Raw genomic sequence first — 19,197 nt, 5'->3', positions numbered from 1 at the left:
ATAAGCAGGGTTGAACTTTGATTTATTAACACTGTCAGCAAGAAACAATTTGTTTACTGTATACATCTAGTACTTTACCATTAAATTAAACCTTTCAATTTGTTTTTTAAAAACACACAGTTTGCAGGCATTTTAACATGTTATTCATGAAGAAAAGGTCTCAGTTGGGTGAGGCCTATACAATAGGGGAAACCTATATTTATACTGATATAATATCAGTATGTCGTTTTATTTAACAATCTGGGCTCACTTTCAGAACACAATATATATTAACTATTTGCAAGAACTTGAAAGATCGTCTCCAAAAGCCTGGTTTTCAAGCTTAATATCTCATCTCCTGATCGACTTTAACCAAAATAAATAATCTTGAAATGCAGATTTTATATGCATTCTAGAAGGCAGTAAAGCACATGACGAGAAAAAAAAATGCAGCCCAAAGATGGTACTTTTCAATCGCCAACTACTCACAAATGTCTATATAATGCTCTCACAAAAAAATTCATACTCTCTTCATTGCCTGAACATTCATTCCACACAGTCGCCACCCTCTTTGTAACGTAGTTCAATCCAAACTGTTCACCCTGCCGGTTAGCCTTTTTTTGCCGTAAAGATAAATTTAAAAAAGCTTAAAAGAGCGACACGTGCTTCTTGCAAAACACAACAAAAGAAACGTTACATGATATTTCTAAACAAAAATACTTTAAAAAAAATTCCTGTGAATATTATTGCATCATAAAAATCGACTGATCTGGGGAGGGTGTGGCTAAAGAAATGATTAAGACAAAAGCAATACCGTACCAGCAGGAGATTTTATAAGAAGATACAGTGCGAAGGAAAGGATAGCACTCTCTATGAAAGCTGGATTATTGGCGGATATTTGTTCCAAAAACCTCAACTTCTGCCATTGAAAGTGAGCTCAGCAGCCATGAGCTCTCTACAGGTGATTGGTGACACTCGCCATCCAATCACACTGAGCCTATTAGCCATTGCAAAGTTGTTAACCCCAAGTCTTCTGTGGTTGTGTTTAAATCTTGGTGATAACACACGGCTGATTTCCAACCACCAACTCCACCCCCCCCCCATTACCCTACCACCTCCTCTGATCAGAAAGCTCTGCTGTCAGGTGGGAAGGGCAACGGAACGTTTGCAAACAGCGATCGCCTGGGCTGTTTGATATTATAAAATAGACTGGCTCTGTTGTTTCTAAAACACAAGTAACATCAGATCTTCTGATAATCGCTTCGGACAGGGCTTGTCAACATCGTCCCTAGATTTAGATTGGTGAGTTTTTATTTAAAGAAAAAGAACGCATGTATGAAATTCTCATCTTCGTTAAATTTGAAGAATTCGAGCTATTTAAAATCTTGCTTCACTGCAACTTAATTTAGATTTTATTTTGTCTTATGTGCTGTAAATTAGCAGCGTGGGGAAAGATGACGAGTCTATTCCCTTTTGCTTTGGGCTGGATTCCGCCCATGCTGTCGCGTCAACCGTGGCTAAAAGATACTGATAATTGCCAGCAATTTTTAAAGAGAATGGTGTGGGGAGAGAACATCCAACATTATTTTTGTTTCAAACCTTTTTCACACAGTATAGCCGCACAAGAGTAATATCATCGATAGTTTCCAAAATAACTTTATTGGACCGAGTCGGGACTTTTTTTTTCTTCACCCCCCCCCCATTTCCAAATAGGGATAAGAGACAAAATGAGAGATCTGTGTCTGCGAAGCCAAATTCCGACATTGTAAGATACTTTTTGCAACCAGAAGGGACAAAAAGAAACAATGTAACGTTGATTAATTTTCTATGTTGAATTCCAAGATGATTAATGTAACTCTTTAGTAATGATGATTGGGGAGGAGGTTTGAAGTGTTAAGGCACTGTTGGCTGCCCTTGGCTTTGAGAGAGGTGCTGGGTGACATCTTTAGCTGGCTTTATATTAAGTTATGGCTGGACTAATGGTCGCTGCTTTTCTCTCTCTCGCAAATTCATGTTCCGTGTTCCGCGCCATTGGTGCGAGGTCTGGAGAGCTGTCGCTCCCACCACCCCCGCCCCGCAACAAATTTATTTTCTTTTGGCGTGGTATTTTCACTCCGCTTTGATTTGGATGTTGAAGACGTTTGTTTTAAAAAAAAAGTTGGGTGCATTTTCGGATGCATTCCGGCTTTGTATTTATTTTCTCTCCTTTTTTTTTGCACACGGTGAAAGATTTACCGACGCTGGGATTGTTTGCATTGACTGACTGTTGTTGGTGGCGCTGTTCAATGCTTCTGAGGGACTTTGGATTTAATGTCGATTTGACCAAATTGAACGAAAGGTGGTGGGGTGGAGAGAGAGGAAAAAAAGAGGGGGCGGGCATTAAAAATCAATATAACATATTCTTGTTTTTTATGTTTTTGGAGTGTGAATGAGGGATCGGATTGGGGTTACTGACTAAAGAAAGAAAGAAGAGGAAAAAGGCTCCTAACCTTCCATTTTTGCCTTGGGATTATTGATTTTTTTTCTCTCTCTAAATGATCTTCCGCTCATCCTCGGTGGGGCCCCTGTTTAAAATGTATTGCCCTGCTCCTTACTAGGGGCGGAGATTGGATAAATTGTGTCAAAGCAGAAACACTTTCTTTTTTTGACAATCCGATGGATCTCCCAATATGTCCCCTGCTTCTACTCTTTGCAAATCTTCAAACGGTTCCATGTAACTTGCTCCAACCTTTCTACTGAGTTTTTTTTTAAAAAAAGGAATGTGCATGTAACGTTACTGAGTCGGGGAGATGTATTGCTGCAGAAATCAGGTGCCATTTTTTTCTTAAGTTTTTTTTGTATTCTGAAGAGTGACGTTGGTAATAATGGTCAAGATAAAATAAAAGATTGCAGTTTAAAAATATGCCACATGTTAGTGATTTTTCTCTTTTTTTTAAAAAAAAGTAAACGCCCGCGGGATTGATTTTTTGCTTTTTGTTTAAGATGAGTAGGTAGACATTCCTAAAATGATTACATGAGGTAATGCATCTTGGATTTTAAAAGTCCAGGCCTTAAGTTGGAGTTAAAGCTCTGGTGATTTAATTTGCAGTATATTAGATGACAGAGTTAAAGGTGGATGTGTTTCACGAAATAAAACCCCATATTGTTAAATCCCTTGCACACATGAAATTATCACCCAGAGCGCTGTGCTCTGGAACCATCCTACAGTGGCATTTGGATAGGATGGTGCAGGATGTGTGTGTAGCCATTGTATTTCCACATTTGCAAAAAGCAGTAATTATTTATAGTCACAGTTACCTTTTTATTATTTCTGTACCATCTATCCAGCGAGAGACTAGTTCCAGTAGTTTTGAGTTAGTTATCTAGCACTGTCAGGGTAACCCACCATGTCTGAGCAGTTTTTGAATCCCTGGAAAATGCTGGATACTGATCTTTCTGTGCAGAAGAAATAGATTTTTTCCCTCAAATATTACTGAGAACAGTAGTCTTCATTTTCATCATATAGACTAAATCATGTAAATCAACTAATTCAGATTAAATCAAGAAATAGCTGAAATATTTCATGATGTCAGTAGAGGCTCAAATCATGGGCCCCTCTGTTGCTCAAGTGTTGTGTGATCATACATCTCAGTGGATGTTTATACATGTTGGCGTTTGTTAATTTGTGTTCAAAGATAAATTCGGATTTGATTTGGAATCATTCAGAAGAAAACTACTGTTTGTTCGGCTTGCCTTGGCAAATAAGGTTTCCCTCTCACTTTTATCATGGCACAATCATAAAAATAATCCACCTGCTTCATTCTTGGTAACCAATGTTGAACATACGCTGCTAGTGATGGATCCCACCATGTAAATAGTGATTGCAGTCAGTGAAGTGAGGAACACCAATTGAAATAGTGAATTCAGATTTACACTCTGGATCAATTTGTACAGCTGCTATGTCTGAGTCAATTGTAAGGGTGTGTCTTTATTCACTGTCCAGTTTGCATGATGACTCCAATTCTGGAATTAAATTTAGTATGCATTAATTGTTGCTTCTACTTTTAAAAGTGAAAGGTGAATATTTTCAATACAAACTACAACCTTAGTGTAATATGATAATTTTAAGGGCTGTATTTTGCACACTCTCCCTTCCAGTGCTTACATTCGTAAGCACAGAACATACATACTTGAACCAGCTCCATCATTGCAGTGAAATCATTACTGCATCCTACCTCCATATCACTTATTAGCCTTCCATAACAATGATGTAACGGGCTCAGGATGGAAAGCCTCCATTTTCTTACCATTCACTGTCTTTTGTGGAGAGAGTTGCAGATTTATTTATTTTTGTATGAAAAAAATTATTCTTAATTTTGTTTGAGTAGCTAGTTCTCATTTAAAGAATGTGTTTTTTTATTCTTGAAATTATTTCTTAATATTTACCTTCTCAATATTTTGAATACTTTAAACACCTCGAACAACTTATCCTTCAAAATTATGTGCCAACAGTGAAGTATATTTGTGTATGTATGTTAATGAAATCCATTCCAGACTGATTAATTGAAAATCTTCTATCAACCAGTTATATGGATTCTTAACCTGGTATTTAGTTCACAAAAACTTGTACTCTTGCACTTTATCCAATTATGGATGAAACACTGGCAATATCGGTCCCGCAGGCATAAAAATAGATAGTGTAGAAAGTGGAAAATGCCACACTACTGGAGTTGCTGTTCCTCTGAGATTGGAAGTAGAGTCACTTTGGTGTGAAGTAGCAACATGTTTGCTCTGGATTTTATAACTGGTGTTTTATAACTCAGAATTTTAGATGACAGATTCTCAAAAGGAGAAATGTTTATTTTTTTTAATGCCACCATATCTTCGCTTTTAAGGATTGCAGAAAAAGAATGCATGTTAAGTCTGGTATCCACCATTTTGATTCCCCTTTACTGCCTTAGAATTGCTCTGATTGAGGTCACAAGGCTTGACAGAATAGACTGGAAGTTGGTACTTAAGACGGAAAAGAAGTGCACGCTGAATTTCAGGATTTTAAATGCATTTTCTTTCCTTTGAAAGTCTAATTATGATTGAGTGCTCCTCTGCACTTTAATTTTAAAGTCGTTTCAAGCTTCAAGAATACCATCCAACATGCTATTTTGCTTTTCTGTGCCCTCACTATAAATCTAAACTCCATGCAATCACATTCATACTCATTCTTTTCCCAGGACTTTGGAACAAATGAACCCTTCTGGTTTATCTTGCTGACTCTTCTACTTCTCCCATTTTTAGATTTCTGAGACTTCATATTGGTACAACTAATTCATCTTGGGGGTTTACGCTGTATTTTGGCCCTTTAGCTTTTACTTTCTCAAATTTTGGAACTTACTTAAAATAAGATCTGCATGTCTTTCAGATAAACAGAACCATCGAAGATAGGAAGCAGTTAAATGGAAGCTTTTTATTTCTGTTGCTATAGTTGTTCTCAATGACCTTCAATTAACTTTGTCCAGCGTAACACACAAGGAGACCACTTAGCTCCTCTGCTGTATGGATAATGTAAAGAGCTTGAAGATATGTTGAACTGTTTGGACATTTTTTGGAATGAACAGGGCTTGTATCAAGATAGAAAGGAACTCATGGTAGACAAAGAAGTCAGCAGTTTAATGTGGGTTGTGTACCATCTGATAAATAGAAAGTCAAGTGACTTGGATAAACAGCCATGCAAAGCTTTTGGGGAGATGAAGAGTTTTATTGCTCCTAATTTTTGTAAAACCTGGCTTTGGAAGAGGCAATGGGGCCTTTGTGATGGTTGTCCAGCGTCCTTTCTGGACTTAGTTTCTGTTTTAAAACTGTAAAGTTATCCAGATAGATATACACGTCTGAAGTTTGCAGTAAAACTGCAAGATTCTTTGACTTAATGGTAAGATCCTGGGGAGTGTTGCTGAACAAAGAGATCTTGGAGTGCAGGTTTATAGTTCCTTCAAAGTAGAGGCGCAGGTAGATAGGATAGTGAAGAAAGCGTTTGGTATGCTTTCCTTTATTGGTCAGAGCATTGAATATAGGAGTTGGGAGATCATGTTGCGGCTGTACAGGACATTGATTAGGCCACTTTTGGAATATTGTGTGCAATTCTGGACTCCCTACAGGAAGGATGTTGTGAAACTTGAAAGGGTTCAGAAAAGATTTACAAGGATGTTGCCGGGGTTGGAGGGTTTGAGCTATTGGGAGAGGCTGAATAGGCTGAGACTGTTTTCCCAGGAGAGTCAGAGGCTGAAGGGTGACCTTATAAGAGGTTTATAAAATCATGAGGGGCATGGATAAGGTAAATAAACAAGGCCTTTTCCCTGGTTTGGGGACTTGAGAACGAGAGGGCATAGAAGAGACAAAGAACAAGGAACAAAGACAATTTACAGCCCAGGAACAGGCCCTTCGGGCCTCCAAGCCTAAGCCGATCCAAATATACTCACTCTAAAAATGTTGGTCAATTCCTTAGCATCTGTATCCCTCTGCTCCCCACCTACTCATGCATCTGTCCAGACGCATCTTAAATGAATCTACTGTGCCTGCCTCTACCACCTCTGCTGGCAATGCGTTCCAGACGCCCAACATCCTCTGTGTGAAGTACTTGCCACGTGGACCCCACCCCCCCCTTAAACATGCCACCTCTCGTTATGGAATCCTTCACCCTGGGAAAAAGCTGGTCTCTATCCACCCTGTCGATACCCTTCATGATTTTGTAAACCTCAATTAGATCCCCCCCTCGATCTCCTTTTTTTTCTAATGAAAATAAACCTAACCTACTCAACCTCTCTTCAAAGCTAGCACATTCCACACCAGGCAACATTCTCATAAACCTTCTCTGCACTCTCTCCAAAGCGTCCACATCCTTTTGGTAATGTGGCGACCAGAACTGTACACAGTATTCCAAATGTGGCCGAACCAACATCCTGTTCAATTTTAACATGACTTGCCAGCTCTTATACTCAACACCCCGTCCAATGAAGGCAAGCATAATATATGCCTTGACCACTCTATCCACCTGTGCAACAACCTTCAGGGTACAATGGACCTGCACTCCCAGGTCTTCTGCCCATCTTTTTCCCCAAGTCTCTTCTGTTCATTGTATAATTCGCTCTAGAATTAGACTTGCCTAAATGCATCACCTCACATTTGTCTGGTTTGAAAACCATCTGCCACTTTTCCGCCCAAATCTTCAGTCTATCTATATCCTCCCGTATTCTCTGACAGTCCCCTATGCTTTCTGCTACACCACCAATCTTCGTGTCATCTGCAAACTTGCTGATCATACCAACAGTGCCCTCTTCCAGATCATTTATGTATATTATAAACAACAATGGCCCCAATACTGACCCCCTGTGGAACACCACTAGTCATCTTTCTCCATTTCGAGAAACCCTCTTCAACTGCTACTCTGTCTAGGAGATTACAAGGTGACCTGGACAAGTTAGGTGAGTGGGCAGATGCATGGCAGATGCAGTTTAATGTGGATAAATGTATGGTTATCCACTTTGGTGGCAAGAACAGAAAGGCAGATTACTACCTAAATGGAATCCATTTAAGTAAAGGGGCAGTACAGAGAGATCTGGGTGTTCTTGTACACCAGTTAATGAAGGTAAGCATGCAGGTACAGCAGGTAGTGAAGAAGGCTAATAGCATGCTGGCCTTCATAACAAGAGGAATTGAGTATAGAAGCAAAGAGGTTCTTCTGCAGCTGTACAGGGCCTTGGTGAGACCACACCTGGAGTACTGTGTGCAATTCTGGTCTCCAAATTTGAGGAAAGACATTCTGGCTATTGAAGAAGTGCAGCGTAGGTTCACGAGGTCAATTCCTGGAATGGCGGGATGACCTTACCCTGAAAGACTGGAGCAACTGGGCTTGTATACCCTTGAGTTTAGAAGACTGAGAGGGGATCTGATTGAGACATATAAGATTATTAAAGGATTGGACACTCTGGAGGCAGGAAACATGTTTCTGATGATGGGTGAGTGCTGAACCAGAGGACACAGCTTAAAATTACGGGGTAGACCATTTAGGACAGAGATGAGGAGAAACTTCTTCACCCAGAGAGTGGTGGCTGTGTGGAATGCTCTGCCCCAGAGGGCAGTGGAGGCCCAGTTTCTGGATTCATTTAAGAAAGAATTGGATAGAGCTCTCAAGGATTGTGGAATCTAGGGTTATGGAGAGAAGGCCGGAACAGGATACTGATTAAGGATGATCAGCCATGATCATGTTGAATGGTGGTGCAAGCTCGAAGGGCAGAATGGCCTACTCCTGCACCTATTGTCTATTGTCTCCTGTTGCTCAACCAGTTCTTTATCCATCTAGCTAGAACACCCTACACATCATGTGACTTCACTTTCTCCATTAGTATACCATGAGGAACCTTATCAAACGCCTTAATAAAGTCCATGTATATGACATCAACAGCCCTTCCTTCATCCATCAACTTGGTCACTTCCTCGAAGAACTCTATTAAGTTGGTAAGGTACAATCTCCCCTGCACAAAACCATGTTGCCTATCACTGATAAGCCCATTTTTTTCTAAATATAAATAGATCCTATCCCTCAGTACCCACTCCAGCAACTTTCCCACCACCGACGTCAAGCTCAGTGGTCTGTAGTTTCCCGGAATATCCCTACTAATCTTGTACAGGGGGACAACATGAGCAACCTTCCAGTGCTCCAGCACCTCATCTGTATTTAAGGATGCCACAAAGATCTCTGTCAGGGTCCCAGCTATTTCCATTCTCGCCTCCCTCAGCAACCTGGGATAGATTCCATCCGGTCCTGGGGATTTCTCCACCTTAATAACCTCTAGCCTACCCAACACATCTTCCCTAATAATGCCAATGTGATCCAGACTAATCAATAGGCTTAATGTGAGGGGAAGGATTTAAAAGGGACCTGAGGGGCAACTGTTTCATGCCAAGGGTGTTGCGTGTATGGAATGAACTGCCAGAGGAAGTGGTGGAGGCTGGTACAATTACAACATTTTAAAAGGCATCTGGATGAGTATATGAAGAGGAAGGGTTTAGAGGGATATCGGCCAAGTGCTGGCAAATGGGACTAGATTAATTTAGGATATCTGTCAGCATGGACAAGTTGGACCGAAGAGTCTGTTTCTGTACTGTACATGTCAATGACTCTGTGACTCTCACACCCTCCCTCAATTAAGTAATTGGGAAGTTGACGTTTCCACGTGTCAGTGTTTTGAAAGTTTTAGAAACCCTGAGAAGCTAAACTGTGATAACTTTCCAAAGATAGGAACTAGTTTGATTTCCATCAATGTTGAAGCTTGTTTCGAAGGTTGATGTATGACTCAGTAATTCTGTTCTGTTTACAAGAAATCTGGTGGACTGTGAGGATTCATCAAATTCGATTCTTTGTTTTTCCAGACCATTGACCAGTAAAAGTGTTTACCCTTTGTCCTTTTTAAATAACATCTCTGCAGAGCCTTTGTTGTCTTTATTTCTGTTGGGATTAAAAAGGGGAATAGTTCTAATTCCAGATTATATTTTAGATGTTAACCAAGTTTTTAGCATTTGTTTTTATAAATGTCTTATTTTAGAATAAACTGATTATCTTTAAGCCCATTAAAGAAACCTGGTGAAAGTCTCTTATTCAAGACAGCAGTACGAAAGGGAAACAGTTTTCCATTTTGTATTTAAATCAAAGCATTTTTCCTAATGGTGAGACTGGTGGAGTAGTGTGGCTTAATTACCAGCACATTCCTTCTGAACCATTCAAAACACTATATCCTTTGTAACCAATTCATTGTAGAAAGTCATCCCTTAATGTTCTTTGGACACCCTATTTATGCAGTTCCTTGCAGGCCATTACTTGCTGCATTTTAAAAAAATATCTCCTGTCTGGTTCATTTATCAAATATTTTAAGTTTGTATTCTTTGGATATCAAACTACCTTCCAATAGCAAGTGTCCCCTTATTTACTCCAAAGTTGTTACAATTTTGAATTACTTTGTTGAATATCACCATAACCTCCTTTAGTTCTCAGGGAAAAAATCCTGGCAGTTCCAAATTCTGCACATAACTGAAATCTCTCACTCATGGTATCACTGTGGTAGACTTCCTGTGTCTTTGTAAGGCATTTACATTCCAAGTAATGGAGAGGGGGAGCACTTAGATTTCATCTATCTTAATATTTTATGACACCTGCTGAAATGTGCAACAGTGTTGATGTCAGGCAAGGACAAGTCCAAGCTCAGCTACAATATTCTTTCATTCAGTGACCTGCTAACATGTGTTGAGTATATTCACATATGAAGGATAACCATTTGGTTAAGATGCCAGAGGTACTACCTTGGGTGTGTGTGGAATCATACTCCCAGCATGGAGGCCTTAGGTTTGGAGAGCTATGTGGAACCAGAACTGAAAACAACAGATGCTGGAGATCACAGTGGGTCAGGCACCATCCATGGAGAGAAAGCAAGTTAATGTCTTGAGTCTAAAGTGCTATCAGAGGTGTGTGTGTGTGTGTGTGTGTGGTGCTAGTGTCGGGGTGCGTAGGGTGGAGGATGTTGATAGTTCAGATTAAGTGATTAGAATGTGAAAAGGTCAGAATAATGGTGTATCCAACTGCCAGACTGGAAAGAACATAGTCCCACTGGGGTGGGGGAAGGGGAGAGAAGATGACAAAGAATGTAACAAGCAAAGCTAAAAGAAAGGGAAGGAATGGGTTCACAATTTGAAGGTGCTGAACTCCATATTGAGTCAGAAGATTATAAACAGTCGAGTTTGAAGATGAGATATTGCTCTTCCAGTTTGCGCTGTGATTCACTGGAGTATTGCAGCATGTTAGGGACAAAAAATTTGTAGATGCTGGAATCCAAAGTAGACAGGCAGGAAGCTGGAAGAACACCGCAAGCCATGCATCATGAGGAGGTGGAGAAGTCAACATTTCAGAGTAACCCTCAAGGACAGACAAATGGATGTGTGAGAAAGATGCTATGTTAAAATGATCGGCTGTGGGAACGTCGGGGTCATGCTTGTGCATTGACTGGAGGGGTTTTGCAAAGTGGTCACCCAGTCTGCGTTTAGTTTCTGCAGTGTAGAATAGGCCACGTTGGGTGCAGTAAATACAATGCACGAGATTGGAGGAGGTATGGGTGAAATGCTGCTTCATCTGGGAAGCTACCTGATGAAGGAGTGGAACTCTGAAAACTAGTACTTGCAAATAAACCTGTTAGGCTATAACTTTAGTCTTGTGTGATTTCTAACTTTGTTCACCTGGAAACAGTGTTTAGGCCATTGGATGGTGAGCAGGGAGTAGGTGAAGGGGCAGGTGTTGCACCTTCTGCAATTATATGGGAAGGTGATGTGGGAAATGGGAGGTGTCCTGGAACCAGAATAGTCATATGTGGTACAAAGTAGCTATTAATGTGGTGCTGGAATTCCTGAAGAAGGGCTTATGCCCGAAACATCGATTCTCCTGCTCCTTGGATGCTGCCTGGCCTGCTGTGTTTTTCCAGCACCACATTTTTCAACTTTATTACTCCAGCATCTGCAGTCCTCACTTTTTCAAAGTAGCAATTAAGAATGGTTGTAGAAGAGAATTGTTTGGAGGGAATACTATTTGCAAAACTCTTTGGTGTTCAATGTTTTTGTGTTTAACATTTTATTCTTTGTGTAAAACCAAAGTTACTTACATTATTCTTTTATGTACATTTTATAGCTCAAATGACTACTAATAATTGACGATAGAAGGTATGTGGGTTTTTTTGGACTTTTGATTGGGAGTACAATATCTACTGGACTGGACAATGTGTTCACAAACAAAGTTTCCAGTCAAACATTGCCCTATTAATAGAATTAATTATTTAGTTTGATCAAAGTTATAACTTGGTAAGTCTTCAAGTCTACATGCTATCTGCTTCTGTAGACATTAATTAGAAATTCTTGAAATTCACCATATCTGTATGACTGTCAACATCTGTTAAGTACAGATGAATGTTTGTGGTCTAACCCTTCATCAGAACTAAAAAATTGAGCAAGCTTTTTAGTCAAATTGGGAAGAGAGAAAAGGGGGAAACTTTGATTATAATTAGTTAGTTGGATGGAATTGCTGTGTTATTGCTGATGATACAGTAGATGTTGGAGTTGAAAGTATAACTATTGTTCATGCTGGTCAGTGACAGTAGCTTTCCTTATTGCATTTGAGATGGCTGATCATTTTTGAGAAAGAAGCCTGTAGCAATTTTCCAAGCTCTGTTTCCTTGTTACTTAATGATATTAAAGAACAAAGAAAATTTACAGCCCAGGAACAGGTCCTTTGGCCCTCCAAGCCTGTGCCAATGATTCCAATCAAAAATTCCTTTTGCATCATTAAGTCTATATTATCTGTTCCATAATGGAGATCACTGTTTTGATGTGAAATGATACTCTTTCGACTGGAACAATTATCAGAAGGAAAACGAACAGATACATTTTTTCCTTTGCTCTTCCTTACTTTTTAAAAGGTTAAGAACTGTTGATAATTTTGCCAAGTTAGTATAAGTAATGATCTTGGCAAGAAAATTTGCACTAAAGCTGTGTAACATGCAACCAAAGTTTTTCTACCATGCCAGAAGCAAATGTTATGCCAATTTAAAGCTACTTTGGTATGGAAAATGGCAATATATATTTGACATCGAGTGTGGGGTTACCCATCAATATAGAACCAGGGAAGTGCTCTGTTTCGTTCAGTGTCAAAATAATAAGCTTGCAAGGATGTGAGATTGTCACTTGGTGTCAACCTACATCATTGAGATATTAATTGGGAGCTGCTTGATTCTGATCAGATTCATTTTACCTGGAAGCAGTGCAACTGAGCCTGCATTCCTGGGTTATCATTGACTTAACTATTTCCAGCATAATTTTTTTCATTTTTGTGTTGTAGGAATTTTACAAAATTGTTATCTGACTGAGAGTGCAGCGGTGTATTTTTCTGGGTTTTGCCTACAGATATACAGATAAAGTTGTAAGGCGAGATATCCAAATTCTGTCTGATTTCTCCACATTAATATTGGAAGCTCACATAGGAACAGCTGTGACTACCATTCCTCCATTTTAATGTTTGTGCTTGAAATATATACAGTCACTGGACTGTTCAAAAAATTCTTTTTGTTCACATCACTGATTTTGTAGTTAGGTTGCTTTGTGAAGGTCATAAGGAAGCTCCTGTGACATCGTTAAAGTTATTGTCACAAAGGTCTATTGGAGAGTAAAAGATGATCTGATTGCTGCATTTTTCTGTAGCTACACCACCACCAAGGACTTTACCTCTTGGCTTTGTTGTTCAGAACAGATATTAACTGGAATAGAAGTAAATGGACTGCTCTCAGCCATAACCTTAGACTTTCATGTACACCGTGCAGAAATGTGAGTTCTCTTCACCAGATGCTTTGACTCAAAAAATTTATGAAATATTACTGTTGCCCAGTAAAAAGAGCCAGCAAATCTGTAATGGATATGATCGTAAGGAATTGAAAACTATTTGTTTCATAACTTTTGGCTTTTTCTTTTGATGAGTGTAAGACGAGAGACAGTAATTAAAATGAATTTAAGGTGAAGATGAAATTCAGTGACATGTTACATTCAAAATGGTGATCTGAGAGCTTTGAATACTCAGACATTTCACTGTGTGTATGAACTGTTTCCCTTTAAGATAGCACAGAAATGGAGTGTTTTGCAAATTGTTGTGAAGACTTTATTTTTTTCAACATAATAAGTAATGATATGGCTGCCTGTTCCCTTTGGTTCAATTTTCTTATCTCTTGTTTATAAAACAGAATTCAGGTTTTTCTTCCCCCACTCATCTCCTGTGTGCTATAAATCATTTCTTGACTGGGTGCAAACATGTTTCCTGCTCCCAGGCTCTTCAAGCAGCTATAAGGAAGTATGCATCAGTGATTGAGAATTCATTGTTTGAAGATTTGAGTGTGTAAATCCTTATTTAGCCAATTTAAAGTTGCAGAATTAATACATTATGCCATTGCTTGAATTCCATTCTGCCCTAAATAAAATAATTGTGATTTTAGATCATTTTTTTGATACTTTGATGCATTTGTTTGTTAGTTTTACATATAAAATATTCACTGTCTCCATGATGCATCTGTTAAATAAAATGCTTTCTGTGAAAGTCTTCTCATGCACTTATGATCCATGAGAAAATGGAGGTGGTGGGACAATGTAACTACTAAATTCATTTCTATATTTTGATTCAATTAATTGACTTAATTCAATCAATTAAAGACTTCAATTGATTTTGATTTGAAAAAGACCCCACCATGTATTGAAATCTTTCAATTTCCTTGCACACTAACGAAATCCTTTTAAATAGTTTACTGTAAATAGACTGGCTGTGATGGCTTCTGGAAAGCTTCAGTAAGCATAGTGTGTGTGTGTTTTAGATAGTAAGGAATTGTCACTCTTGAAGTTGTTTTATGATCTCATCCATGGTAACCTCGTTAGAGGCGACATTTTCATATAGAGGGTGGTGACTATATGGAACAAGTTGCCAGAAGAAGAGGTAGAGGTGGGTGCAATCAGAACATTTAAAAGATATTTGGACAGGAACATGAATGAGAGAGATTTGGAGGGACATGGACCGAATGCAGGCAAATGGCACTGGTTCAGTATAGGAAACCTGGTTGGTATGGACAAGTTGGGCCAAAGGATTTGTTTCTGTGCTGAACGATTCTGACTCTGATTGTTAATTCATTTAATTGTTACTGGAAAAGGGCAGGGATTAGAACTAATAAGATAGCCAAGAAGATGGACTGACTCAATAGAAGGGGGCAGAAGCCATGCTTCAGCTATACAATACTCTGGTTAGACCACACCTGGAGTAGGCAACATGTTAAAAGAGAAACATAATGGCTTTGGAGGTAGTGAAATGGTTTGTTTGCCAGAATGTAATCTGTACTACAAGGGTTAAATTACAAAGATTACACAAACTATCCACTGGAATTAAAATAGTGAGTGATGTGATTGAAGGTTCTGAGATAATAGGGAGAACAGATATGATAGCTTCTCTCAATTTCCACTGTTTGGGGAGTTTAGAACTGGGGGAAATGATCTAAAAACAGTTGGGCTTTTCGGGAGTCAGGAAATGAAACATATCTTCACATGACATCATACAGTCATAGAGATGTACAGCACAGAAACAAACCCTTCAGTCCAATTCATCCATGCCGACCAGATATCCTAAATTAATTTAGTTCCATTTTCCAGCACTTGACCCATATCCCTCTCAAGCCTTTCTATTTATATACCCATCCAAATGCCTTTATAAATGTTGTTGCTGTACCAGTCTCCACCACTTCCTCTGGCAGCTCATTCCGAACGTGCACTACCCTTTGTGTGAAAACATTGCCCCTTAAGTCCCTTTAAATGTTTTCCCTCTCCCCTAAACCTATGCCTTCTACTTCTGGACTCCCCACCCTAGGGAAAATACCTTGTCTATTTACCCTATCCATGCCCATCGTGATGTTATAAACCTCTACAAGGTCACCACTCAGCCTCTGATGCTCCAGGGGAAAACAGCCCCTGCCTATTCAGCCTCTCCCTATAGTTCAAACCCTCCAACCCTGGCAACATCCTTGGAAATCCTTTCTATACCCTTTCAAGTTTTACGACATCCTTCTGATCGGAGAGAGAAGTTCCAAACTTTTGCAAATGTGAATTTATGCCGGATCAGTTGTTAATTTTCAAATTAGAGGATAGATTTTAGTTAACCAAATGTTTTAAGGTATAAGGGGCACAGACAAATATGTGGAGTTTGGTCATAGATCAGCCATGACCTTATTTAATGGTGGAATTACTTAGTTTTACAGTATGGAAACAGACCCTTCAGACCAGCTAGTCCATGCCGACCAGTTATCCTAAATTGATCTAATTCCATTTGCCAGCATTGAGCATCCCTTTAAAACCTTTCCTATTCATGTACTCATCCAAATGCCTTTTAAATTTTGTAATGGTATCCATCTCCACTACTACTTCTGGTGTTTTTAAAAACAAAGTTACTCCTCAGCTCCTTTATAAACCTTTTCCCTCTCACCTTAACATATGTCTTCTAGTTTTGGACTCACCTGTCCTGGGAGGGGGGGGAGAAGAGACCTTAGCTATTCATCCTATCCATTCTGCTCATGATTGTATAAACCTCTATAAGGTCATGTCCCAGAAGCTCTGGGGATCAAAAGGCCCCAGCTTATTCAGCCTCTCCTTAGCGTCAATCCCAGCAATGCTTTCTGAACACTTTTTTTCAAGTTTCACAACATCTTTCCAATAGCAGGAAGATGAGAACTGAATACTGCATTCTAAAAGTGGCATCACCAATGTCCTGGACAGCCACAACATCCCAATCCTATACACACTGTACTGACCAGTGAAGGCAAGTGTGCCAAATATCGTCTTCACAAACCTGTCTACCTGTGACTTCACTTTCAAGGAACTGAAAGTGCACCTGAACATTTAGGTCACTCTGTTTGACAACATTCCCAGGATCTTATGCAGTTAATGGTAAGTCCTGCCCTGATTTGCTTTACCAAAATGTAACCCCTCACATTTATCTAAATTAAAGTCTATCTGCCACTCCTTGGTCCATTGGCCTACATGATCAAGTTCCTTTGTACACTGAGATAACCACTTTCACTGTCTACTACACTTCCAATTTTTGGTGTCATCTGCTAACTTAAGAACCATATCTTCTATGTTCACATCCAAATTATTAATGAAAAGCAGCATACCCAACACTGATCCTGGTGGCACACGACTGGTCACAGGCTTCTAGACTGAAAAACAACCCTCCCATCACCACCCCCTGTCTCCTACCTTCAAGCCTATTTTGTATCCAGTTGGTTAGCTTCCCCCTGGATTCCAAGTGATCCAATCTTGGTGACCAGTCTATCACGTGGAACCTTGTAGAACGACTTGAAATCCATATAGACAGTATTGCTCTGTGTTCATCAATCTTCTTTGTCATGTCTTCAAACAAAAATCAGGTTAGTGGAACACCATTTCCCACACACAACTTGAGGGGATAAATGATCTATTACTGTTCCGATGTCATCTGTTCTTATTTTTATAGTAAATAAATTATCCAATTAGTCACACTTTTTTAAATAACTGATCGATTGCCACCTCATCAAATTAGTTTCATTAAACATCAGAGCTAGATTTTAACATTCACAGGAGAAATGCATCTTCCACCCACCCTTTGGATCAGCAGAGACGAAAATGTTATTTACCCGCCTGCCAGTAGGCTTAACCATGGGTGCTCCTCCAGACAAATAAAAAGGAAGGGGAAAAAAGTTGGTTGTAAGTACCTTGTACCTTCCAACAAAAGTGGTGGCAGCCCAAAATAGTCATGTGTGGATCCTTGATATAGATGTGCCCATAAGACCAAACTTAGTATTTTAAGAATGTTCAACCAAGGAATGCCAGTACAATTCAACCAATGGAGTCATTTGAAAGATCCACCAGTGGCTGGGTCATTTCTAACAGGAAGACTTTATCATTTTCAGAGACTAATTATTGCAATGCCAGGAGGTCGCTCCAGGAGCTCCTTTTGTCGGTGCTTCATCAATGATCTCCCCTTTGTCAAGTGGTCTGTGGTGAGGCATATTGGTTTATTTGTTTTAGTGTGCACCTTCATGTTCAACTTCTCCAATAACAAAGCAGTCCAGTCAAAACTGTTGCAGGATGTGGACAAAATCATGGTTTGGGCTGACAAGATGATGAGTAATTCTGGATCCGTGTAAATGTCAGGGACTTATGATTACAAATGAGAGAGAGCCCAGAATTCCCTTCACCTTCAGTGGCACTACTATACCGAAGTGCCTAACAGCCAATATTGTATAAATCATCATCAGTCAAAAGCGCAACTAGGCCAACCATTCCATCAGTGTGGCTGCAAGCATATTGAAGCTGTATACTCCTACCTCCTGAATATTGAAAGCTTTTCAGAGCCTTGGATCATAGGAAACAAAATAACGTAACTCCCCCAATCCCATTCACTATTAATCAATTCATGGCTAACTCAACTCCCATTTGTTTCCGTTTGATCCCTAAACCATGATTCCCTTCCCTAATAAGACTCTATCAGTTTCAGTTGTGAAAATTTTAATTGACATAACATCCACAACTTTGAGGGGAGATTTTGAGATTTCCACAAACTTATGTGAGAAGAATTTTGTTTGATTTGATTGAGAATCAAACCGTCCATTATATTTGCACCCAATACAGCTAGACTACTTTAGGCACTGTAGCTGCAGTATGTACTATTTACAGTACAGTCATTCACCAAGGTAACTGTCCACATCTCCCAGCTTCATAATCTGTTATTACTGAAAAGAATTAAGGCAGCAATATTGTGAAAATACTCAGTAAGACTGACAGCATCTGTGGAAATAGCAAGAGTTTCAGACCAGTGATCCTTTTAACAGACCATTGTGGAAACTACCTTTGTTTAAATACAATGAATATATTGTTGTGGCAAATTTTAGAATGCCCTGTCTATCACCCTATAGACTCCAGGGGTTCAAGCTTACCAGCTCCTTCAGGGGATTTAAGAATAGGCAATAAGGATGGCTATGTCAGTGTTGCCCATGGCTTTGAAATATTGCTTCAAATGCTTTTAATGGGTATTTTCTCTGAAAACTGATAAAGGCCAATTTTATAAGATGTTTAAATTTTAAATTATCTCTAATTAAAGAAAAATATAAGTGATAAAGAGATTCATGTAAAATAAGACTAATAAGCAGAAGTAGGTCATTTGGCTAATTGGGTTTGTTCCACCTTTTAGTGAGGTCATGGTTTATCTGATAATCCTCAACTACACTTTGCCTTATCCATAACGTTTGATTCCCTTACTGATTAAAAATCTATCTATCTCCCAGCCTTGAATGTACTTAACAACCCAACTTCGACAGCCTTCTGCAGTAAAGAATTCAGATTCTCCACCCTCTTAAGAGAAGAAATTCCTCTTCAACTGTGTCTTAAATGGGTGACCCCTTACTCAGGTTATGCTCACTGGTCCTAGACTCTTCCCCAAGTGGAAACAACCACTCCACATCAATCCTGTCAAGAATCTGCTATGTTTCAATAAGGTCACCTCCTTTCTGTAATCTCCACATGAGTGCAGGTCCTATCTCCTTTTAAAAACAATTCCTTCATACCCAAGATCAAGTTGGAGACTCCACTTGACTATCTCCAATG

The 19,197-nt window shown here is 39.3% G+C and overlaps 1 protein-coding gene across 2 annotated transcripts in view; it reads left to right on the top strand.

Annotated features, from left to right (window-relative positions):
* Positions 1-1,120: 1,120 nt before the first annotated feature.
* LOC122550081 (enhancer of polycomb homolog 1-like) overlaps positions 1,121-19,197 on the top strand; it is a 251,768-nt gene continuing 233,691 nt past the window's right edge. Inside the window, exon 1 of one of the 2 annotated variants that reach the window (XM_043690607.2) lies at positions 1,121-1,281. The gene's annotated coding sequence lies outside the window, so the exon portion shown is untranslated. Of the gene's footprint in view, positions 1,282-2,637; positions 2,790-19,197 lie in introns of those variants that run through there. The other variant, XM_087987520.1, reaches the window with a different exon arrangement.

The sequence above is a fragment of the Chiloscyllium plagiosum genome, unplaced genomic scaffold, assembly GCF_037043375.1.
Source record: "Chiloscyllium plagiosum isolate Xiang-an unplaced genomic scaffold, Cpla_swu_hap1 HiC_scaffold_5, whole genome shotgun sequence".
Taxonomy (NCBI): Eukaryota; Metazoa; Chordata; class Chondrichthyes; order Orectolobiformes; family Hemiscylliidae; genus Chiloscyllium; species Chiloscyllium plagiosum.
This window is presented reverse-complemented; position numbering and strand designations above follow the sequence as displayed.